The 24,966-nt window shown below is 42.3% G+C and overlaps 1 long non-coding RNA gene across 3 annotated transcripts; it reads left to right on the top strand.

Annotated features, from left to right (window-relative positions):
* The first annotated feature begins 10,550 nt into the window (after positions 1 to 10,550).
* Positions 10,551 to 23,166, top strand: LOC142768945 (uncharacterized). 3 transcript variants are annotated; one of them, XR_012885588.1, is made up of 3 exons: positions 10,570 to 11,738; positions 12,273 to 12,530; positions 13,135 to 23,166. It is a non-coding gene; the product is annotated as an uncharacterized LOC142768945 (long non-coding RNA). The 3 variants fall into 3 exon arrangements; XR_012885583.1 differs by having other exon boundaries at positions 10,574 to 11,738; positions 13,138 to 23,166; XR_012885580.1 differs by having other exon boundaries at positions 10,551 to 11,738; positions 12,273 to 23,166.
* Positions 23,167 to 24,966: the final 1,800 nt, after the last annotated feature.

Here is a 24,966-nt window from a genome sequence, read left to right as displayed (position 1 = left end):
AAAAATACCCGTTCTAGCTCCCTCCCAGTAACATCCGGCGTCCCCCAAGGATCTGTACTCGCAGCCCTCTTGTTCCTAATATATATTAATGATCTTCCTGTTCATGTATCTTCCCATATCCGTTTATTTGCCGACGACTGTATCATCTATCGCACAGTTACTAACATTTCTGATCAAACTACACTCCAACAGGATCTGAATTTCGTGCAACAGTGGTGTGATCTTTGGTTAATGAAGCTTAACTCCACTTAATGCAAACTCGTCTCATTTCAACGCCAGCGTAATCCTTTATCATTCTCATACCTAATGTCTAATTCCGCTATCGAACAAGTTCAGTCATATAAATACCTAGGCGTCACCTTAACATCTGACCTTTCCTGGAACACACACATCAACAACATCATATCATCCGCGAACAGATCCCTCGGTTTCCTAAAGCGCCATTTGCGTCACGCACCACTAGACATAAAACTTATGGCTTACAAATCGCTCATCAGACCTAAACTAGAATATGCAGCGCCCATCTGGAGCCCGCACCAGATATACCTAATAAAAGAAATAGAATCTATACTAAATCGAGCCACTAGGTTCATTCACTCTTCATATTCATACGGCATAAACATATCATCCCTAAAACGTGACATTGATATTGCTAATCTTTCTGTGCGTCACCGCATCGCCAGCCTCTGTTTGTTTCACAAGTTTTTTCACAGTTCCCTCAATCAGGCACCTTACATCATCCCACCAACGCGCATATCTCACCGCACATCCCATCCTTATTCAATCGCACGCGCACGCGCTCGCACTACTACTTTTGCTGCCTCATTTTTTCTTCGCACAGCAGTGGACTGGAATGGCCTTCCCCGTGACATTGCAGCCATCACGTGTTCATCAACGTTTGCACAAAACATCAATACATATTGTTTGTTAGAAGATCACTCTCTGGAACCTCCATTTGTTAACCCACCCCTTATGTAATACCCCCTCACCGGGGTCTTTAAGGTAATAAAGTGAAGTGAAGTGAAAATTAGCAATGCTAACCACATGCTTGGCTTGTGCCGGAAATGTCGCACCAGTCCTTCCTTTCATAATGTTAACGTACAACCAAACCAAAACATGTGCACGCATGTGCCTTTAACACGTTTTGTAAACAGATTTGTCCAATGCCTATGAACAAGCCTTACCGTTGCCTTTTGGCCTGTTTCACACTTCAGGGCCTTCGATGCACTGTAAGGGCACAAGAAAACTTGTGGGTCTTAAAAGTGACTTGTTTGAAGGCTTTGTAATATGATGGTTGATTGAAAGTGATAAAATACTGAAGTTGATAAATGAGTTAGTTGTGGTGTCTTGTATAAAATTATGCATACTTTTTGAAAAGGAAGCAAGCCTGCAAATTAGTTAATTCATAATGAAAACATACTGACATCAGTGCAAGATTGGTTGTTGTGGTAACTCAGCTGCAGTTTTATCGTAGTTATGGAATATGAATGTTTAACTATCTTGAGTTTTAATGAACTGGCATTTAGTTTGTGAATAACAGTATGCTAAAGAGCATGTACATAGTCTTGTTTGGTTGTACAACAACAGCGTTAGGAAATATTTTTAAAGAATGAGTGGTAAAAAATTTGTGGCACAAGCCAAGAACATTATTAGCATTGCTCATTTTGTAGTCAGCCTGGACATTCGAGAATAATTTAACAAACATTTGCCCCGCCAAGTATTTAAAATTACCAAGGATGTTTCAAGGGACGACTACATAATAATTGCACCTGCATGCATGAGCTCGTGTCTCTCAAGTTTCATGCATGTGCTTCGTCATGGCAGAGCACGGTGCAAATACACCCAATGGTTGTCGGCCACTGTTTGGTACACAAGTTGTGCAGCAAAACGAATTTGAAATAAATCTTAATACAAAATGCTTCGTTGCTATTTCCCAGTTGATGTATTATTTCCATTGCAATATAAAAACAAGTACATCAAATACTGGCTGTCTCTCCCTTTGCAGCTTTGATAATGGCTCCTAGCAATCTTAAAAGTAGAAATTGAGTATCTGGCGAAAACATCAAGCCCTTAAAATCTACAGAAGTGTTAAGAAAGGGTAAGGGACAATTGTATAGGTAGCAAAATCACTTTCCTAGAGCGAAGCAGCCAACTGCACTAGATAAGCTGTCATTTTTAATGCGTATAACCTGCCAGGGATGAAATTTATGATACTTTTACGCATTTTCTTTTTATTTCAGTGCACTAAACATTTTATATTTTATAAATCTAGTAAAAAATATTTAGTTCTAGAAATAATGGCAACTGAATCAAATAGAACAGTATTCAACTTGGTATGTGAAATCGTAGAATATTTCGCACGCTTCGAATTCGGCAGTTTCAGAATTTTCCTGGGACACATACTTCTCCATATGGGCTTTACAAGTTTTCTAGAGAAAGCTTCTGGGCTATCATCGTGAAATAATTTTTTTAATTAAGCCATCATAGCAAGTGTTATACTTGTACTTCATTTGTTTTTTTGCAAAGCAGTTGTAGGGTTCACATATCTCTATTTTTAAGAAATATGAAGTGAATGAATGAAAGTATAGTTAGGCAGCTAACTGAATGATTTAATGACCCGTATGGACTATGACCACTGGAAGGGTGGAGCGGGTGTTGTTACACGTGGACTTGCAGGCTGTTAAGGGTAGATAGACAAATCTGGCTGATTGTGTGTAAGTATTAGGGCATGTCAGTTCAGAATAAATCCCAGACAAAGATTACAGGCAGCAGTCCTGATAGTTGTGAGCTGTTGGAAGCAGTTCAAGTTGAAAAAGAAGTGGTGTATTTAATTGTGACACATTTGTTGAAACTTTGAAAGCAGGAAAGTTTTTCGAGCAGGCAATGTTACGTGATGTTTTTGATGACTGTGACATTGCACACTGTCACTCTGCACATGTGTCTCTTTCCTTATATATTTTCTACCAAAGCCACAAACAAATATAGATGGCAGTTAACTCACGTCCTGTGTTTCGTGTCTTATGCAAGTGTCATTCTGCACTTTATTACCTTAGAAGTACTTGTTGCTGGGCAGGCTGGTATAACATTATTAGGGAAAATTCCAGACGACGCGAATGTGTGGTGCAGTGTAAATATTTTCTGTAGTTCAGCTGCGACTGACGCTCTTTTTCTGTGCTTTTTCATTTTTCCAGTGGTGCTTAGGCATCTATAATTTTCCCCCTTAGCTTAATTACCTCCCTGAAGCTATGCATCATCTTGCCCATTAACAGCCATTGCTAAACTATTGTATGTGGCATTGTTGATGCAAAATGACCTTAGAGTATATGCTAAAGCTCCTGCAGGATCACCGGCTGAATGTGACAATCAGTTCACCATTTATAGGACCCGAAGTATTGACATTTTCAATATATCTGTTCGCACAGTGCTTCATTGGCGTCATGCAAGCTTAAAATATGGTGCTCCCACAGAGAAATTTTTCTTCCTGTGCTGTGACCAACGGGAAAACTATGTAGACAATAACGAAAACAGATCACAACTAGGCTTAGCTGTGTGATGTCTGCCTCAAAAAAATGTAATAAATAATGCAAGTGTGCTTATATCACCATGGTGTTGCTAGTTTATTGCTATATTTGATATGAACCTCTGCTCCCTCCACCATGGTGTTCCTAAGGGTGTACACAGTCTTACCTCTGAGACAGCATTGCCAGAACTAATTTCACTGTCACAATCTTGAACAGGTGTGCGAGAAGCATGTGCCAGCGCTGAGAACACAAGAGAAAGGTCACTGCTTACATGTTCAAGGTCGTATGCACGCACACCGGACTATGATTTTGCAGTGTCTTACATTTTGAGTGGAGTATACATCGTGATGGCGGGAGCCATCTCTGTGGTCGCCAGCTAGACTGTCACAATATGCATATTGTTGCTTGAGACAACTGTTTAGGACAAAAAAAGGGCACCGTAGAAAAAATATTTTTAGGCTAATGTAAGGGCTTGTGGTGAGGAGACTCTCAAAAGGTATATGGTGTGTCATCTTGCAATAAAGAAGAAACATTTATACCTAGTTTATGTTAGTAGGAGTCTGCTAAACATTGGCCATACAAGCTTGTGGCTAGTGAAAGAGAATGTCCAGAAGATACCCTCCTGAAATGTTAACCTGCACCGTCCTCCCTTGCCCTTCTTGGTGCACTGGAATTTTTGCCCTATAGGTACTAATTCCTTTAGTGGGTACTCTTGAAGGGCTTCTGAATAAGCTCACTCTTACCACCTGCTTTACACAAGGGCTATCCTACTGTTGGAACTTGTTTGCTTGGCAGAAATGTTTAACAGGAAAAGAAGCTCCACTCGTTACACAAATAAAGCTACAGCATTGCAAGATTACTGTGATGTTATGTACACAGACCTCCCACATATAACTCACTAAAATGTCACCACTTACCTCTATGGTGAACCTGATTATGCCTTAAGACAGCATGTAAGTTTCTTGATCTTATACTTTTTAATCAGTACATAAACCTTGCAAAAACAAGATCATCACGTGCAGTCCGTAAAACCAGTGCTTATGAACTGCAATGGTGCCATCGAAAGCATCAGAAAGAGTAAATTCACCCTGCTGGAAAGCAAATTCTGCATGAAGCCTGTAAATGTACTGTTAACAAAGTCTTCTCGACAACTTCATTATGTCTATTTCTGCAATTTGCATAATCCTGTTTCATACACACCTTGCTGTTCACCCTATAATTATTGACGTCTGAGTGTTACTCAAGTGACCATGCTCATTTAACATACCTGCATGCCTCAGTGCTAACCTAATGAAATTGGAGACTTTAATAAAGTGATGCTCTCTAATGCTCACCCCTTCAAAAAAGTTTTAGCATCCCCTGAAAATGCATTCTTTAAAAACTTGATCATCAGAGATGCGATGTATCTCCACACCTGATGACAGACATTTGTCCAATGGCAGCCACATTATAAACAACAAGCAGCCTTTGTAAGATGCGTGAACACGTACCATCATCTCCGGTCAACATGTTTCCTGAAACCACCTTGCTCTTAGTTATGCGACAGAATGGTTTTCATAAATCATTTTCTTGCTAAGCTCAACTTGCCTCATGACAAACTGTGTGTTTAATTTTAGGCCATTCTTGGGGAGCTATTTTTCTTAATAACTAAACAAAACCCGATAAAGTGAAGCATGAGCTTTTAAAAGGAAAATTGCAAAACATGCACAATCATCTTCAATACCTAGCCTGAGTATATCTTTCAATAATATTGATCATTTTCATTTTAGAGCACATATCTGATGTCACAAAATCTGGAGCACCAAGGAGTCTATCACAGGTATTTTTCACTTCTTTATCGGGGGCCATGCAACAATTTTAAATTATTCATGCGATATACCAAAAGTTAACTGCAGTGTGTATCACTTGCCACAATTAAAAAAATAATTATGGGGGGAACATATGGACTCTTTACAAAGGTTGAAGTTGGTGCTGATGCCGTCTGTCGCATGACCAGTAATGAGACAAAGCACAGCGCATCGCATTAGGCCTAATAGCAGTGCTAAGCTTCCATTTCACACACACACGCGCGCGCGTTCTGTATGCTTTACTGCAATACACTGCAAGCACTTCACCCCATGACACTTCTGTATTGCGGCAATGTTAACTTTGAAAAAGACCTTTACAGGTAGCTCGACAATGCTCCCAGCAATAAAATTTCTATTTTATTACTTTTTTTCATTTTTATACACTTGCCTAAACTAGTGTTACCAGCCGTCCCGAATTTCGCTGGACTGTCCAAGTCTTTGCCCGCGCTGTCCCAGTCGGGACAGATGTCCCCGATTTTTTCCGGACTGTTCAGTAAACGAAAAAAAAAAGAAACGTTTTGTGTTATAAAAGGCATGCCAAATAACGTGCGTCCAACTGATTACATAGACAAAGAAATGTTGCTGTGGTTAGCTGCAAGGAACTTTAAACACTTCAGCTGAACTTAAGCGTCAACTTTTACTGGAGCATTCTAGAGTGAGAGGAAGTGTCACGAAGAGCACATAGCAAAATTTAGTGCCACATCAAGAGACCGACGCAATGAAGAGAAGAAATAACGGATTTGTTTGGAAGGCACCGCAACAAAGAAAACTAATTTTTTCACCCACACACAACTACCTTCACTGTTGGCTACCCCAATCTAAACACACACTGCCAAGCAAGCAAATTGCCATCATCTGTGACTGCTTAATAAAGCCACTCGGACAAGAACGTTCTCTAATTCCAACTTGTGCATTCCGTATCTATCTCGCGCACTTACGCAAGAACAAGCTTCAGCGAAAGCGTTGGCACAGTATATACTTCCTCTCAAGTGACACCAGCTGTTTGATCGGTCCTCAAGCAACACGCATGCACCTACCGTACATCCGCGTAGTACATGCGTCAGACCAACATTCACAAATCGCGTTCCAAAGGCCTTTATTTTATGCTCGTTATAATTGCTTGTAGATTTGGTGGCAAACACTTCGGGCTGGTAGGTGTTCTGTGCTTCGGGCGAATGACGTTAACTACTCGATAAGCACGGATGAGAAGCCCCTGAACACGGCGACATCACAGGAATTAACAAAAGCGGCAGTAACTTGCGTATGAATCACTTTCTAACAACAGAAAGCGACCACGACCCCACGGGCAGAGGCGGTTCTCGCCATTGCAAACAGATTACAGTCCAATCCAACACCAACATCGGAGAAAAAAACATCACGACTATATGAACCCGCCACAGACTGTGTGTCACGAGCTAGTGAGGAACTCTATCTGAATCACAGAATAAAGAACGTCTAAATCGCCTGAAAAATGTTTTCCAACACACCGATTCTAACGCCATCTATTCATACACTTTAAGCCAAGTCAAGCCGGTTCTAAGCGGCTATTGGGTGAACCGAACGTTTTTGCCTTGAAAAGGTTCGTGCCACCGGGTGAACCGAAACACTTCCAACGCGATGTGCCCATCTCTCTTTTCTCTTGAGTGGGCACGCTGGATACAGCGGCGCTATGCTAGCAAAACCTGAGCTCCGATGCGAGTCGCCGCTGACGCAACCGGCGTCCGTTGGCGCGCCCGAAGTTGGCGCCGTTTCCAGGCACGGGGCACTGGCGACTTCCGGTCGAATCCACCGATTTTCGTGGAGTAGAAAATAATTTGCAGATCCCACCTGCAGTGGGAATCAATGATATGCGAAGCACGAATGTGAAATGTTGATATTTCACTTTTAAATCAGCACAACGTTACGAGCTGGAGGTAAATGATGCATTACATGATTTCCGTGTCATGATTATCATGTGTAGACGTGTCATTCACCTTCGTCATCTATTCGCATCACGTGATATCAAATTTAGTACATGAGGAGCTAGTGAAACGACCGCCAGCACGCTACGAGCGTATTATGTTGTTACGGGCAATAAAGTATACACAATGAATATACTGGCCAGCAAATGCGTACAACGCTGCTGCAGTCCGAGCACGTTCCCCACAGCACTTCGTCGTCGTCATCCTCAGGCATCTACTTAGCCCGTGACATTACCCGCCGGCGACAGAAGCACCGTCCCGGAGCGATCAATTCTCGGGGCGTGAGTGGTATGCTTTAAGCCGTGAGACGTGCACTATATCGGTCGGGACTGAAGCTGGTACTGACGTGGTATTGAGTGGAGCTATCTCATAGGTCACGCTGGTGACCTTGCGTATGACGCGGTAGGGGCCAACGTAACGGGACATCAGTTTTTCGCAGAGACCAACACGACGCGATGGTAGCCACAGCAAGACGAGCGACCCCGGAGAGTACTGTACGTCGCGGTGCGAGAGGTACTGGTATCGATACCCCGCACCTCCACCAAAGATGTTACGGGGAATAAACTATACACAATGAATATACTGGCGAGCAAATGCGTACAACGCTGCTGCGATCCGAGCACGTTCCCCACAGCACTTCGTCGTCGTCATCCTCAGGCATCTACTTAGCCCGTGACAATATTATCATGTTCTTACATCACACGCGTGTCAGAATTATCATGTTTGCACCATTCATATATTTCGTCATACAACAACGTCACATAACACCAAATTCGGTATATGTGGAGCTAGCCAAATTGCCGCAAGCGCGTCATGAAGAGCCCCATATACTCCAATGTAACGTTGACGCGCGCGCACGCTGAGCACTGCGACGCTATGTTAGCAAAACGTGAGCACTCTATATAGTCTGACGCCAGGCGCGATGGCGTGCCCCGATGGCCACAGGCGCGAAATGCGACATGCTGCATTTTGCGCCGATGCGTTACCCAGACAACACTGCGTCTCCCTCTATTTGCGACGGAGGGATGCCGGACGCGCTAAAACGCGCATGCGTCAAAACAACGCAGCGCGGAGCGTGCCTGCGAGTATATGGCCGGACCGGCGCCTCGCGTGGCAACGCTGGCGAGCACGCGCACCGCGTCCCGTCGAAACGTATAGGCGCCTTGTCTGCCGCATGTAGTCATGTTGTTTCATGACACGCAGGTCATAATTTTCATTGTAGGGTCTGTCGCTTGTGTTCGCCATGCAATCATGTCATACCATACCTGTTTTTAACATGCCATGTGAACTAAACAAGCGCAAGAGCTGCGGGACCATTCATGACATACATGACATGATTTTCATGTTATGACTATTGAGATATGTTCTTCATACAGTCATGTTATGCCATACCAAGTTTGGTATCAATGCCAGTATTGAAATGGCCTAGAGAGCTGAACGTCGTGCCCGGTGCGTGTGTGTTTAGGTGACATGTGGCCGTTGACACAGTTGCACCATCTGAATAACAGCTGAGAATTAACAGCTCAGAATGACGTGCGCTATAGGTTTAGGAGCCCGTCGCGTAAGTCCTTGTCTCACGCTCAATGAACGAACCCCTTGAATAAAAGCCGCCGGTGCAAGATAATCGTTGTAAGCAAACCGCAAAGTGGTGCCCACTCAGTTATATCACTGTGACAAAGAAACTTTCAATTGCGTCGATCGTGAACGTTACTGAAGTGATGCTGCTAACAATATTATTGATTGAAAAAGAAAAGTATTGTTTTATTGGCATTGTAACACACTTGACAATATTTTAATCATATAATTGTTGTTCATAAAGGCCGTATATCAGGGGCCAGATTCACAAAACTCCCTTACGAAAAGATTTTGCGCAAGAGAAATTTTTTCGCGTAAGTCGATTCACGAAACGAAAAAAAAAACGTCGTAAGAGGCCATCGTTCTCACATCGGCCGCTGCAATAAAGCGCGCTGTGACTGCCCGGGAACATCTCAGCGATGGTGATGCAGTTGCTATATTTGCTTACGTTACCGAAAAGTGCTCGTAAGTGGATTCACGAAGCAAAATTGTGCGTAAAAACAGCGTGGCTGAGAGAAAATTCTAAGAGTGGTCCGGACCACTCTTAGGAACAATGTGGCTACTTAGAACCTGCCGTCGCGGCGGTATACTTTGACGCCCTTGCTGGTATTGAGTTAATTCACGCCCATGAAGGGCTGTCTGATGACTGCTGGTGCGTTTTTATTTCTTTCGGCGCTTTGACTTTCGTGTGTTGTTTCCCTTATACGCAGTGGATGGTGTTGACAACCGCCGTCGTTCGATAAGTTCGAAGTCGCAATAATTAAAGAATCCTATTGGGCGTCAATGGCGTAAAATTATGCATGAAAAGATTTGTGGTTGGATGAAAACCAATGTGATACGTGAATGGTCGGCGCATTCGAACGCGGCATGGCATAGGATCAACCTTATTTGTTATGTTGTTGTGTTGCGCCCCATCTCATCCAATTAAAAGTTCGACTCGAGATCCTTGCCTCATTGGTGGAAATTACCACTAAAGAGGTTAATGGGAGCACATTCCTTGCACGCTATTGGAAATAAAAATGAGAGGAACTTGTTAGTGAGTGGTTCATAAAGCTTGTGCTCTAGTGTACTTCCATTGGCTCTAACTTTCCAATGGGTGCGATCTCTGAAATACAGTTGTCGATACACTTTGGGATGATCTGGAACTTTAAACCGAAGCGTCTTAGGGGTGTGCGTGATTACGCATGGAACTACAATCAAACCACTCATTTTCACCTTCACTGTTCAGACACCGATGAGGACCGTGACAATATGGCAAGCAGTCGGAATAAAATGACCCTAGTAACTTTGTATGACACCGGAAATATGCAAACCCTCACGATTCTGGAGCAAACTTTGGCTGAATTCATCCCTGCATTAATTACCAGCCATTTACCTTGACGCACGAATATCATTCAAAGGTAGAGCAAGCCACTGACATGTATTTTGTGCGACGCAACGACCACTTGACCTGAGAATAAAAGCGTTGCGAAGGCGAATCCCCTGTCGCATGCTCTGATCAAAGCAGACGACAAACGCGAGCAGATGACGGCTTGGCCGACAGGCACAGCTTGTGATTGGTTATGAAACAATACCCTCTACATCAGCTCACTCCGTGACGTTGCCAAAACACTTCTTTCATCTGGCACGCCTGTCCTGTTCGTGATATCACCCCCCTCGCACATAAGAGCAAATTTTGTCACGCCGTGAAAATAGTGCAAGTACTTTCTAAGAGCTTTCTTACGTGCTGCGCAGTTGTCGAAAACAACATGGCGTCATAAACAGCATTCCGTCGGTGCGACTTTCAGCAAACGCTTCTCGCATGAGTTACTTCTGCGTTCGACTGGATTCGTTGTGATTACGGCAGCTCTTTCGGTGCGTGTAAGCAGTGCGGAAAGCTGCGGCAGTGCAATGGTGTACGGTGAAGCGCAGCGAAGCCTGTGCGTCGGTGTGGTTATCAAGCGGGGATCAGCGTCGGTGCATCGATGGCAACTAGCACTCGAGAAGCCTCCAATGTGTGTTTGTGTGCCGGTAACAGTTGGTTAGCTTGACTTTCCAGTATCTCTGTTGGGTGCTGGGCGACATTTCGGATTGACAGCGTTTTCGCACGTTACTTGAGTGACCCCAAGTACGTACGCAAACGTATGAACTACGCGCTGTGTTCGGTTCTTGCTTCGCCACTGGTTAGCCCGTACGCTTCTATTTTCTTGAGAGCAATCTAGTGTCCGCGAGTGAAACGATGTTCGTTGTGAACAGTGGTGCTGTGTTGACGTTCCAAGACTTGTGAACAAGCTGTGCTCGTGTGACCGAAAATTGAAAGACAGCGTTGATAACTGTTTTGCCCTGCGAAGTTGTGGTGGGGCAGCTTGGCGCTTTTGTTTGTTAAGTCGTCACTTCTCCCATTTGGGATAACCATAGTCCTAGCACTGTGAAGTAAATCAACCAATGCTGCGAGATGCTACATTCCGTTGTGGATCGTGTTACTTTGGAAGTGTGCCTAGACGGTAACAACTTGAGATTTCTATGTGGCAGCGAGAGCCCGTGAACGTCAAGCTTCCCTCCGGCCCCCAGAAAAAGCAAAGATTTCACCGGTGCCTTGCTTTGGATGAAGTTGTAGGTCAATATCGCCTAACTACAGGTTTCCGCGTTCGTCTGGCCATCCTTTTTGCACGGCACTAGAGCCTTGACAACAGCCGGTCATGGCCAGTTCTTACACTTTATCAATGGACGTGCACGCCTGGCCAGCCCTTCATTGCTGTCATCGGCAGCTTCCAGTCTGCAGATGCCCTTTGCCTGTTGGCCGTAGAGCACACTTGGTTCCTCATGACAACGACGGCTACTAAATGCTGCCATCGGTGAGTTCAACTTGCAGAACTTAATTTCACCGGTACTATAATTCACGCAATATTATAACGTGTGCAAGTTTTTAAGCCCATCAGATGTAATGTTTCCCTATGGTAAGTTGAAGCATGAAAAACTTACTACTACTGTTATATACATGCATATATTATGGAGCAAATACATCAGAAGTTTTTTGTGATTTGATACAAGTGAGCTCTTGTTTGATTATGAGGTTGGGCCTGTCGATTTACCGCGTTTTATAGTTGGAAAGTTAATGTGAACTTATTTTTCAGGAGCCAGGTTGCACTTAAGAAATTTATGTCATTTTGGAACATTAGTTCTATAGACGATTACCACTGTGGTAGTACTATACTTCACTAGGACATATATATTGCGGTACGTAAATTTTACATGAGGCTTCAGTTTATTTCAAAGTGATTATAGCAGATTTTGGTCACTTTACCGAAGTGATTGCGTCGTAAAAGAAGTATTAAAAGTGAGTGCTTTTAATGATTGTTTTTAAATATCTCGTTTTTGACTCTTCACAGATCACAGTGATTGGCTTGTTAAGGTCCTGTGATGCATCGGTTACACACACTGGCACATGAATCCTCATCATGACTTGTAGCACCAGTACAAAAATAGGAAGGATACGTGCTCCCTAACTGCGCAAGTCTATGTCACTGCTGGAACTGTTATCATTCAGCGGATGTGGCCTGGAAGCATGCATGACAGCCTCATCTGGAAGGACTGCGATCTGCTTGGGAGCTTCGAGGGCACAAAACTGCCTAACGGCTGGCTGCAAGGTTAGTTTTTTTTAATACATACGATTAAGTGAGCACCACTTACTGTGCACAAATTGAAAACCCAAGCATGGTTGCTTGCAGTGGATACCTGTATTATCCTCACACGTGATTCTTATTCAACATTTAAGAGCTAAATAGCAAGATAATTGAGAATTTCGAAAAATGAGAGCCTGTAGCTTATGAATAAAACTTCAATAATCTGAGACTCAAAAGCTTCTGCTTTTAAACGAGCACAAATACTTTGATTCCTTATTGAGCTCTCGAGCCTGTGACTTCCTCTGTGGATCAAGTGCTCTGGATGGAAATAGCAAGTGGGTGAAAATCGCCTGGCTGTTCACAAATTGCAAGGAGAAAGACCCAGTGAACAAGCCTCAGACGACATAGGGCCAGTAACTGCATCTTTTGCTTCATGTAGCTTTTTCTCTCTCAGTGCTGTGGCTTGTTGTGTTTCAGCCGAACGTGTTCACCACGATTGCATAGTGATATATATTTTTCTAAAAATTGTGCCTGACCTAAGTACGCATTGTTGATCTCTAAGGGTGACTTTCAGTTTGTTTCAAAGCCATCGCTCCTCATCTCTCTGTCTGTGGTTAACCTACTTCAGCAGCAGTGGGATGCAGCCGGCACACATGCAAGCCAAGTCATGGAGCGCTCCTTTGGTGTTCTGTGCAGGACGCAGCATATCCATCCGGCAAGACACTGGTATCAACAATAATGGTGAATGTTGGTGGCACCTGTAGGAGCCCGTTGTGTTTGTTGCGCATGAATATTTCCCCTGAAGAAGTGCATTTTTGAAAGGTTTTCTTCTTTTAGAATAATAGATGTCAGCAACAAGCACACTCATAATCCACAAGTGCTTTGTGTCTTCTAGACTGCCCATTTGCTTCTATACGCGGTATGGTGAACTGGCTATGTTAGACAGCCTTATGAACAAGTTATGAACATTGGCTGTTGTGTTGTAATGCAGTCTAACTTGTGTTTCTTAGTGAACCTATTTGTGGTCTGCTTCTCGCACCTAGTGTAGTCGAAATAGAAGAAACTTTATTGGCTTTTTATGTCTGGTAGAAGTTTTATGCCTTCATCTATAACATTGTAGTTTTGCTCTTGTATCATAATAAATTATATTTTCAGTCTGCACTGTTTGTGTGTGTGTTGAGGCTTGTCATTGGCTTCTCAAAATACGACATCTGTAAATATGAGCACATATTTAACAACTGTACACTCTTGCATGTAGCATGGTTGTAACAATGATCTTTATTTTTCTAAGTTCCAACAGTAACAAGGGATGCGGTGCACCACGGTCATGTACAGTGTGTCAAGAACAGAGCACAGAAGACCAACAAGTATAAAGAGACTGCCAGTGACTGTTCTCCTGCTCAAATTTTACGACAGCAGAAAGAGCACATTGTGATGTCAGGAGCAGTTTGAATCATATACGTAGTAACATTCTGCGCAGCTGCAGCTTAACTTCTTAGCAGTGCATTATTCAGCAGTTCCTTTGCTTGCATTCTAACATATATAAATTTTGCATGGAATATACCAAACTATGGCACTAATTTAAAGGCTGCTGTAGTGTTAGTGGGCGAATATTTTTGAGCTGAAGTTTTTAACATGCGTGTTAAGTGCCTACGTGTCTCTGCATTTACCTGCATAAATCACAGCATCCATGGTCGGTAATGGTAATTGTGTTTGCATTCTTTGTAGTACAAGAAGTAAAGCCATGGATGCTGTAATCTTGTACTTAGTCGATGTAATCCTTCAGTCTACACTTATTGGTATAGCACCAATGATGCCATGAGTGTATAAGCTCTGGGAAGTGAATCTATGTGAATTATTTTATTTGAAATGAAGAGGATCATCACTACTCCTAGTATATCTTAACAGTAGATTTTAGTGCTTCTCTATTGTTATCCCACTGCCTGTCCGTCCTTCAGCAGCCTGCTTCTCTGTTTCTACTGTGAAAGTGTAACTTTTTAGTGTATACTTTGCTCGGATAGGTTTGTTCTTAATGTAAACGTGTACTATGCAGGTGACTTGTCATCTATGCAGCTTTACTTAGACTAGAAATAAAAGTATTTATTTTAATTTATATGTAGCTATAGCATCCATTTACTTATCCTTTTCTAGGAGCCTGTACAATTGTTTAGCCCTACAAAGGTACCGGTATACTCTAATATTGGAAGTTGGCATATTAAAATACTTTGTTAGAGAAGTAATAATGTGTTTATAACCATTATTACTATTCTCAGATGAGCTGTGAAAACTCCATAGAAATGTATTTACATTTTTCGAACTGTGTCAAGGTAATTGGTCCTATGTTCTTTCATTGTGGTCCATGTTTCATGCAAATGACACATAATTACTTCGCAGTGGCATAGTATTAATTGTGATATTACACATACGTGCTGAACAACATCGCAGTTGAGGCCAGCAGCAAGACATGCATGCAGTGCACTGGAGCATCACCTCACATAGTGTACAGTCTTTGCCCACCAGTAAACTGAATATTTTTCAAGCAGACTAATAGACAGCTGTATGGGAACTGTGTTGATGTGCGAACTTTGAAGTTTTCTTGAGGAGTGTTTTTCATCATTTTAGTGCAAGTGAACTAGCTACCCAAGGCCACAGCTGGTGGGAATGTGATGGTTTCCTCTCTCCAAAACCACTCCTATCAGCTGCCTCAATGTTAGCATGGGGTTAATTCACGAACTGGAAAAATAATTGGTCTTCCCCCGTTTAACCACCACGACGCGCCAGAATAGAAACTTTTAGCCAAATAACGTTCATTCTACTTTTGCGAAGTGTTTTGGGGAAACGAAATGGTGCCAATAGCTGTCAATATAAACACTGTTTGCACTAAGGAGCTTAGTATCTTATAATTGTATTATTCATGTATTGTCTAGAATTTCTTTGCGCTGTGCCAACTTTCAGCCCAAGTGTCCTAACATGCTTTGTTAGTGGATTGTGAATGAGCCAAGCTACGTAAATAAACAGAGTGATATTGCAGACATGTACAAAATATTGATGCACAGCCCTTTTCTTTAGCATGACATTGTCAAGGGCTTTATTCTTTTTTTTTAACTGCTCGTCACTGGGCAGCAGCAGAAACTATGCATCAAGATTTTGCGAGATGATTCGAGAAACATCGTGTTCAGGCATAACAGTGCCGGTGGATTTCTCTCGTAAGTTCCTTTCTTTATATTCAAGATGAGTGTATTAGAACTGTTGCTTTATAGTCAATCATTTTAATATTTACACATGAGTGTTGATTGATTGATTGATTTGTAGGGTTTAACGTCCCAAAACCACCATATGATTATGAGAGACGCCGTAGTGGAGGGCTCCGGAAATTTTGACCACCTGGGGTTCTTTAACGTGCATCCAAATCTGAGCACACGGGCCTACAACATTTCCGCCTCCATCGGAAATGCAGCCGCCGCAGCCGGGATTCGAACCCGTGACCTGCGGGTCAGCAGCCGAGTACCTTAGCCACTAGACCACCACGGCGGGGCTACACATGAGTGTATGTACGTATGTATGTATGTATGTATGTATGTATGTATGTATGCATGTATGTATGTATGTATGTATGTATGTATGTATGTATGTATGTATGTATGTATGCATGCATGCATGTATGTATGTATGTATGTATGTATTATGTATGTATGTATGTGTGTGCGTATATGTATGTATGTATGCATGTATGTATCTTTTAAATGAGAATCCGTTTATCATTGGTGAGTAAGTTTGGTAATAATTTGGCTGAATTTGTTACTAGTTCTTTTTCTTCTGAGCCATTATACATTTCAATTTGTTTTGTACTGCATAAAAATAAATGTAACCTTACACAAAATATGTGTGTTCGAAAAAGTTGTTTCATTTGCCAATCTACAGTCAAGGGCAAGAAATTAGCTAAAATGGAACGAACCTGCGAAGATTAGTTTAGAGCATGGCTACTCTACATGGCATATCTTGTACACATTGCGTGGATCGAATATGTCCATTTCAACATATCAATTTTAATCAGAATAAGCAAGCTATCTATCACCCGTGGCTGTATATGTGTGTGATATTTATGCATATTGTAATTCCGGTTCGCAATCACAATTAAAGTCACAAACCTAGTCAAGCTGAATACACGAATTTTGTCGATGCACCTTTCATCCGCACTGGAACTGTTGTTAATAAAAAATAAACTTCGGTTTAAAAATTTATTCTAGTAACCAAAAGCAGCGGATCTCTCTACGACACAAATCAAATTGCCATTGTTCTGTTCCATTTAGGACAATAGGAGACCCTCTCAGCAGAACTTGATTAACTGCTATAGTTCATTTTAACAACTGACAGCGACATTGCACTGAAGCGCGCAGCATGAAAGATAGCGGGAGAGAAGACACAAACTAGTCACTCTGTTTGTGTCAACTCTAACTGTCCGTGCTCTTTGGTCTTGCTGCATGTGATGATGCCCATCAAATTAGCACAAAAGCGTGTCCCTACAAAGGCAGTCAACTTGGCAACAAGCAGTTAGCTCGCTGCATGTGTAGATTTTCTTCAAAACACCGTGACGACTGATCGCTGGTCGAATATCCAAACACGTGAAAAGTAATATGCCAGGTATGATATTGGTATTTCAGCACTGGACACTTTTGCGATAAGAGAGGATGGAGGAGAAAATTATGAACCCTGAATTGTTTAATTTTTGAAGGAGCACAGTACAGCGCTTTTGGGTCAAAAGGGGAGTGAAAGAAGCAAGTGCGAAAGCCTACTCCTCAAAAAATTAGTACCCGCCACCACGCATAATGTCAGGCCGGGCAACCTCTTGAAAAAAAAAAAAGTGCTCAGCGATTCTGCGAATCGAACCAAGTACCTCCTAGATTGCAGCTGAGCGCTGCAACCACTCGTCCACTGCAGCAGTGCTTGCATTCGCCCTATTGCTGATATATCGTCATTCCTTTGAATGACGCCAAATGCAAAAACGTCTGGTGAAACTTTGTCAAAAATAAAAAAAATAGTTAAAATGCGTTTGCCCAGGGTTACCAGAAGATAGAAACCGTCACGTGTGACTGTATAACCGTGCGCTATTTACCTTGTACATTACTGCCATGACGTTGGGGTAGCCGGCTCTAACGTAGGCTACCTTCTCATAGTTTGTCAAATATAAATAAGGAAATAAGAATATATATCGGTCTGTGACAACGCTAATCAACTATTATGAGTTCACTGTCACTAGTGTCACTTTCACTAGATGAATACTCAGTTTGTTTTCAATATTGTTATTTAAGGAAGATTTGGCTCGTTAACTAAACACTCCTGATTAGCATTGATTCTCACATCTAAAGACAGTCACACTTCATCTTGCTTTCTGAGTGGCTGTCACTCCCATAAAACGCGTACTCCACTTTTTTATGCTCTCCAAGCATCTGACGCTGCTTTGCGGAAACATTCCCTGACGTCTGCAGGGCCAGAAAATTGTCTGTATTATCTATCAATTTCAAGCTTTCGCGAAGCCGAAACGAGAGTCCCTCTCTCTATTTCCGTCCTTTCCGCACGTGTGATAACGTCTCCCGACCTCAAGACTCGTATACACGTCCCTTGCTTTGTTTTCTCACTCAAACAACCCTGGAGGAAATATTTGCACCTTGTTATGTGAAAATCATTAGCACTGAAACACCTACCGACGAGTGTCCCTCATTTTACGGAGACACATACCTAAGAGTAAGCGTATGGACGTTCTCGCATTCCGGCTTTATAAAAATGCTGCGGTGCATGGAACCAGCGAAATTCCGCTCACAATTTCATTTGATTACTGCTGTTATCTATTTCCGCACAATTCGTCTGCAGGCACCAAAGTCGCTCCTGTGTCTTGTAATAAGAATATTGTAACAAAGGCTACCTTTTACTATAGGTACAAAACACCCTTACGTTCACCACTATACCGTACTAGATTGCACCGAATTAGTTATTTAGCAGCGCAGCTTCATTAAAATGTAAGGTAACTGGTCGCGTTAATAGGGGAAGACATTTGAGGCACATTTTCAAACATTGCATGCATCGATTTATGCGTGGTTTTATTGATGTGGTGCACCTGGAGTTTTGTTTACTTGTACTTGGAGAGATAGTGCGTGAATTGCTCGATGGCTTAAGGCCATCGAGCAATTACTTTTTTAGCTACAGTCGTTGACGAAAGGCGAGTGCTTGGCTTTGCACAGCCCGTCAAAACGTCTAATACAACGTACGCGGCACCCATTAGGCGCTTTAGCAGACGCTCGCGGAACTGAAACTTAGATGCAGCAAATCATTGGCTATCATCGTATACTCTCGATGCTAGACACTTTGCGTGCTACCTTGATATTATCGGCACACACTTCTTTCTTTCCTTGTCGTTTCATCGGCTATCGTGTGTCCTCCTCGCCCTCTTAAGTGCCGAATAAGTTAAATTCATACCCGCGCTATAGTAATCCCTCCAGATAAGAGAATTCTTGGCTGAGAAAATGCGCAGCCAAGAGAAAGCTTTGTAAATTCGGCCCCAGTTTCAAACAATTTTCCTGGTTTCAAGTGTTTATCTCTTTAAGAAAGTCTGTGGTCTATAGAAGCATTGCATGACATGCATTTTTTTCGTCGCAGTGGTGTATTGTGAGGTCGCATTCTCGCGAGACCAAAATGTCTTACACTGCAGGGGTTTCGGGGCGGCGACTAGCCCCAAACCCCCTCAGAGAAGAAGCGGTGACCGACGAGGAACCTTATTGACTGCTCGGTACCAAAGCCGCAACTGCCTGCTGCCAGCGGCTGCCGCGTGCCAAGAGACACCCACAATCATCCTCACCTTCGGCGAGTGCTCACAGCCACCGAGCGCCTCCATAACACGCAATACAAGGCAGCAATAACACGTATCCTCTGTCCACACACACTTACGTGTAGTTATGTACATGTACATGTCGACATTGCATGAGATACCTGAATTATGTGCATGTTTCAAGGTCAACTTGATTATGTACATGTTTGCAAGGTCAACTGCTTATTTCTGCAAATACCACAACATGCAAAATAACCGCCAAGTAGGTATCTGTCTATTGCGCTTCATTGGGACCCATGCGCACTGCCCAAAGGATAGCACCACGATGTCTCCTCATTGGGATCCATAGCGAAAAAAAAGGATCCCGTCGATAGACTCAGATGAAGTTAGCTATGCATGCGTTCGGCATTTAGAGAGGCTTACAATAGTGCAACGCGAATACAGGTAGGTGACGTAGGTGTGCCACAGGTATCATATTTAGGCCCACTAATATATTTAATGTTTATTATAGACCTGCCTATCATTCTTACTAGGACCAAGTTCATACACTACGCTGACGACACAACCAACTTTACATCATCGAAGTCAGTTTCTACAGTCTAGACTGACCTCAACACAAATTTACTTACATAACTCTATGGTGCCAAAAAATTCAGCTACAAATCAATGCTACTAAAACCGTCTTTATGGTGTTTCATTCTCTGCTCATTTCACTTGATATAACACCTCCTCCCCACAACGGCAACAATGTCATAAATATTTCTACTGAAGCACGGTTTGTTAGCGTCATCCCAAATACTGAACTCAAATTCTATAAACTCATTAAAAGAATTGCATTTAAAGTCAATGTTATCATCTAGACAAGTACGTATTTTCCGCCTCGCGTAAGGCGCTCTATGTATTTTGCCTACATTCTCAGCCATATTTCGTATTGTGTATCATCTTGGGCCAACATTTCACGCGTATTGAACGACTGCAGTGACTGCAGAGTCAAGCGGTTAGACTAATGACTTTTAGCCCATTCTATTCATCCTGTAGTTCGTTTTTTCTAAAGCTCAACATATTATGATTCAAACAATTATTTCACCCCAGATTGCCCATTGTAGCCTATAGGCTCATCATGCATAATATCGTCGTTGCATGTATTTATTATCATCATTTAACTAATAGCAATATTACCCGGTTTTTCGCGAGCAATATTCCTCATTTACCAGCCGTAAGAACAAACTACGGCAAGTTCACAACCTTGCTTACGTGCATAGCACTTCGGAATTCATTGCCCTCTCAATTCAAATAATCGCACAACATTCATAGTTTCACCTCGCGTAGCAAAAAACATTTTCTTCGGGAAATATTAGCCCGATCTCATTGGTGTAATTACCTGATAATTGCTTTCAACGGTTCTGTCTTAGTTTTATATTAGAATTTGCCTTTGTACAACGTATGCAACTGATATAAAACAAGTTGCATTTGTCATGTACAGTACAATTCTTTAATATTGCTTTGTTTTAGACTTATACCCTGCAATTGATAATTTATATGTTTATACCCTGCTATTGATAATTTATATGTTTAATTCTATCGGTAGTATTACTATCATATTATGTAGTAATTGCATTGTTACTGTTATTAGGCTAGTCTGTCATTGCTCACAAATTTGCACCTTTTGCTGTACTTTTTTGTAATTACCCACTCATGTGACCATAGGAGGTCCCCTCGTCAGTTTCTCTGAAACTTTGGAACCTGCTCCTGTACTATTCCAACCGTGTAACTAAATGTGAAATATGTAATAAATTTAACTTGACATGACTACACGCAACACTCATGATGCGTTTGTGGCCGTTTCACTAACTTCACATATACCAAGTTTGGTATTACATAATGCAAGCACACTACAAAGGTAAATGACACGTCCAAACATGATAATCATGATATGCTTGTCATGTAACAAGATTACTACATACCACGATTATCGTGCGCTCATGGTCATTTCGCTAGCTTCACATATACCAAATTTGGTGTTACGTGGCATCAATGGGTTACGAAGGTATATGACTGGTGCAAACATGACAACTACTATATACTTGTTATGGAAGAACATGACAACATACCACGCTCATTATGCGCTCGCGGCTGTTTCACTAGCTCCACGTATACCCAATTTACAATCACAAGACGTGAACGGGCGATGAAGCTAAATGACACGTCCAAACATAATAATCAGTACATGCGTGTGATGTAAAACATGACTACTCGATACGCTCATGGCGCGCTTACGGCCGTTTCGCTCACTCCGCATGTACTAAATTTGGTATCACGTGACGCGATCGGACTACAGAAGTAAATGACACGTCGAAAAATTATAATTATGAAAAGGAGGTCATGTAGGGCATTATTTACGTCCGCCTCGTAACGTTGTGCTGATTTTCGAGTGAAATATCGACCGCCCTTATTTGTGCTTCGCATATCATCGATTCCCACTGGACGTGGGATCTGCCAATTTTTATTTCACGGCTTTATCAAACATACTTTAAACACTTCATATCATCAGTACTGACCATGCTGTACATCTATGCTTTTGGGGTATGTGAAATAGTCGTATATCGCTAAGATGGTTGAGGGACTATTTGCTGTGCTCACACAGCGCCGATTGGACAAAAAAACTGTACCTTTGGCTGCACTGCCAACAACTTGTGAAACAGAGTGTACTCGGCGTCGGAAAAGCTCGGCTTCCACCAGTATTGGTTAATACAGCGCATTCATTCACCACTAGATGATGTCGGGCAACACAAAAAGGAGAGCTTCTTGACGCTCAGGTTCTGTACGGGTCTCTGACGTTGCGCACGGTAAACTGATACTGTGTGTGCCGCAGCCTCAGACGTAGTGTACACAGTGCGCTGCACCAAGCGGACACACGCTCTTGCGTGCACAAAGCTAAACTTATCTAGTATTTCTTACCGTGTGAGAGCATAGGTGTTGGCAGGATTTTTTATAAGGGGGTGCAAACTCCTGTGTCACATCGGCTTTCGGAAAAATGGGAAGCTGGTATAGCCTTTAACAGCACAAGTTTTGATGTGGCTTGAAAAGGTCAACGCATCCCCTTTTTGACTCATCTCATGCGTAGGAGTGAAATGAAACGTGTTGTATCTCTTTTGTTTAGGCAGAGGGTACCTACCCTGCAATTTTGCGGCTGTGCCACAGGTCTGTGAGTGTCATAAACGTTCATGTAACCCGAGTCGTATGTAGTTGTAACCTGAGTTGTACGTATTACTCGAGTTGTAACCCAAGTCGTATGTATTTAGAAAATGCTGCTATGGTTGTTCCTTAACCTGGCCCGACTACGCAAGGAGGTAAGCGGCGGTCACTCACAAATATATGGCTGGCATTAGATGTTTATATTTTGCGTAGTCACCACTGTAATGTTTTTTTTTTTTCTTTAGTTCAGGAAGACCTAAACGTCACCTATAAGTGCGAGGAGCAGTATTCTAGCTACCAGACCCTCCAGTAATAAGCCAATTATATGCTGCAACTTGTTTTCATCGACCTGTCAGAGCAGTGATTACAGTGTACCTTTCTGTTACCCTCTCAACGCAGTTAGAAGGAATGTATCCTTATCTTATAGAATACCCTATAGCATTATGCAACAGTGCCCAAATTGAGTATTCCAGTCCTTTTGTTTTTCTTTGCGCCTCCTACTGAGTTAATGCTGCTTGCCTCAGTATATATTTGTTAACGTTTTATACGATAAAACATCAAGTCACGTTTAACTATACATGTTGGGTTTACATAAAAATGCGCATCTATGTCTGTCTTACATGAAATAAAGACTGCCATACTTTTTGTGCTGAGACTTTACAAAGGTGCTGAAGTAATGTCACATAAACTCAATCAGTTCTGCTACAAAACAAGCGATATGGAGCACTGTGATACTACAGCATTGTTTGGTCACTTTCAGCCCGGTCGATATAATGTTGCTCCGCACAATGCGATTGATTATTTATTACGAAGTGCGCAGTTAAATTTTTAAGGTATCACGAAGGAAGCCCTCTGCAAAATTTACGTATATATGCGGAATGACGGTCCTACCAGAAAATCTACACCTTGAAACATAGCGCAAAAAAACATGAGGCACAGCAAGAGGACAACACGGGTGCTAACTTTCAAATAACGTTTATTTTGTTCTGGGGTGATGACATATGCATGAAAACAACTGGTCACACACAATGACTCCATCTTACAGCGTTGTTTCTATGTATATATAATCCGGTTCTGAAAAAATAAACGTCAGTTGAACGTGAGAGCCCATGCTGTCTTCTTGTTGTGTCCTCAAGTTTTCGTTTTGTTTCGCGCTATTTTACTACGCAATACCAACCAACTCGGCTTCCTGTACTTCTGCAGTAATCTTCGCCGTTTGCGATACTGTCGCCATTCTCCTTTGTGATTGCTGTATTCGTGCTTTTTTTTAAATGATACAACGTACATGCCGAGATCGGTGAGTGACACAATGCTTGCGGTTCCCTCTGTGCGCCCAATTAGTATTATTCTAAGATTTTTTTTATGATGAGTTGACATCCCATATACTATAGTAGGTTTCAGACTTTTGTTTTCAATGCAGGATGTCGTGCTCCTCCTGAAAGCACTGTCTATACGAAGTTGTAAAAGGGGTCCTTGCCCTGCACCTCTCTAAAGACTTCGATACTTCCATGCACGACTACATCTCAAGAATATATCAGCTTTTAACCTATGAGTGAAATTTTCCCCTTTGTTGAATCTTCTCTCGAGAGCAGGATGGTTGCCATAAAATTGGGACAATCAGCCCCAGAGCCTTTCAAACTCAGACGAAAGGGTACTCCCCAAGGGGCAGTTATCTGCCCCATTTCATTCGACATAGATATGTGCAAGCTGTCGGAGAGCTTTTCGAGACATCCTAATGTAGGTCCTGCTTTCTATGCTGATGACGGAGGACCGGGGGTGGCGGTCGCACAAGCCCTACAGGAGGCCGTGGATGTTACAATTTGTTTCCTGGTATGCATGGCACTGGTGCATTCGCCAAAAAAGTTGGAGCTCCTGCTGTGCAGACAGGCTAGACGAGGTGCCAGGGAACTCACCCATCTCGATCAGATCCCCATTATTGTTTGTACCAGGGATGGTTGCGAAATTCCAAGAGTAGGTTCTAATAATTTTTCTGGGGCTTTTACTAGACTTTAAGGACTGCAACGCAAAGAAATATAGCTCATCTCATGCCAAAAATGGAAAACATACTCAGACTAGTTATGCAAGGTGTCCAACAAGAGAGGCGGCACAGGCGAGGATATGCTCCTGAGAGCTCACCACGCTTTCCTCAAGAGTTATGTTATTTGCATATTTGTGGCTCTCTGTCGGACAAAACAGAGAAGGACAACTAGAAAAACACTTGACGAGTTTTTCCCAGAATAGCCAAGTCCACTTTAAGTAAAACTGAGAAAAACATCGTTTTTTTCCTACTGATCGAATGGTGGTACCTGCTGAATAAATTTTTTGTCATAGTATGCCAGTCACCAAACTATTTTTTGGGAGCACTGAAATAAAATGTGACGTCAATATTTTACCAGATATGAATCGTTAAGTTTGGATCTTGCACAAATAGATTCTCTCATAGTA

Source organism: Rhipicephalus microplus, chromosome 1, assembly GCF_043290135.1.
Source record: "Rhipicephalus microplus isolate Deutch F79 chromosome 1, USDA_Rmic, whole genome shotgun sequence".
Lineage (NCBI taxonomy): Eukaryota > Metazoa > Arthropoda > Arachnida > Ixodida > Ixodidae > Rhipicephalus > Rhipicephalus microplus.
Note: the sequence above shows the minus strand (reverse complement) of the source record. Positions and strands in the feature narration are given on the sequence as shown.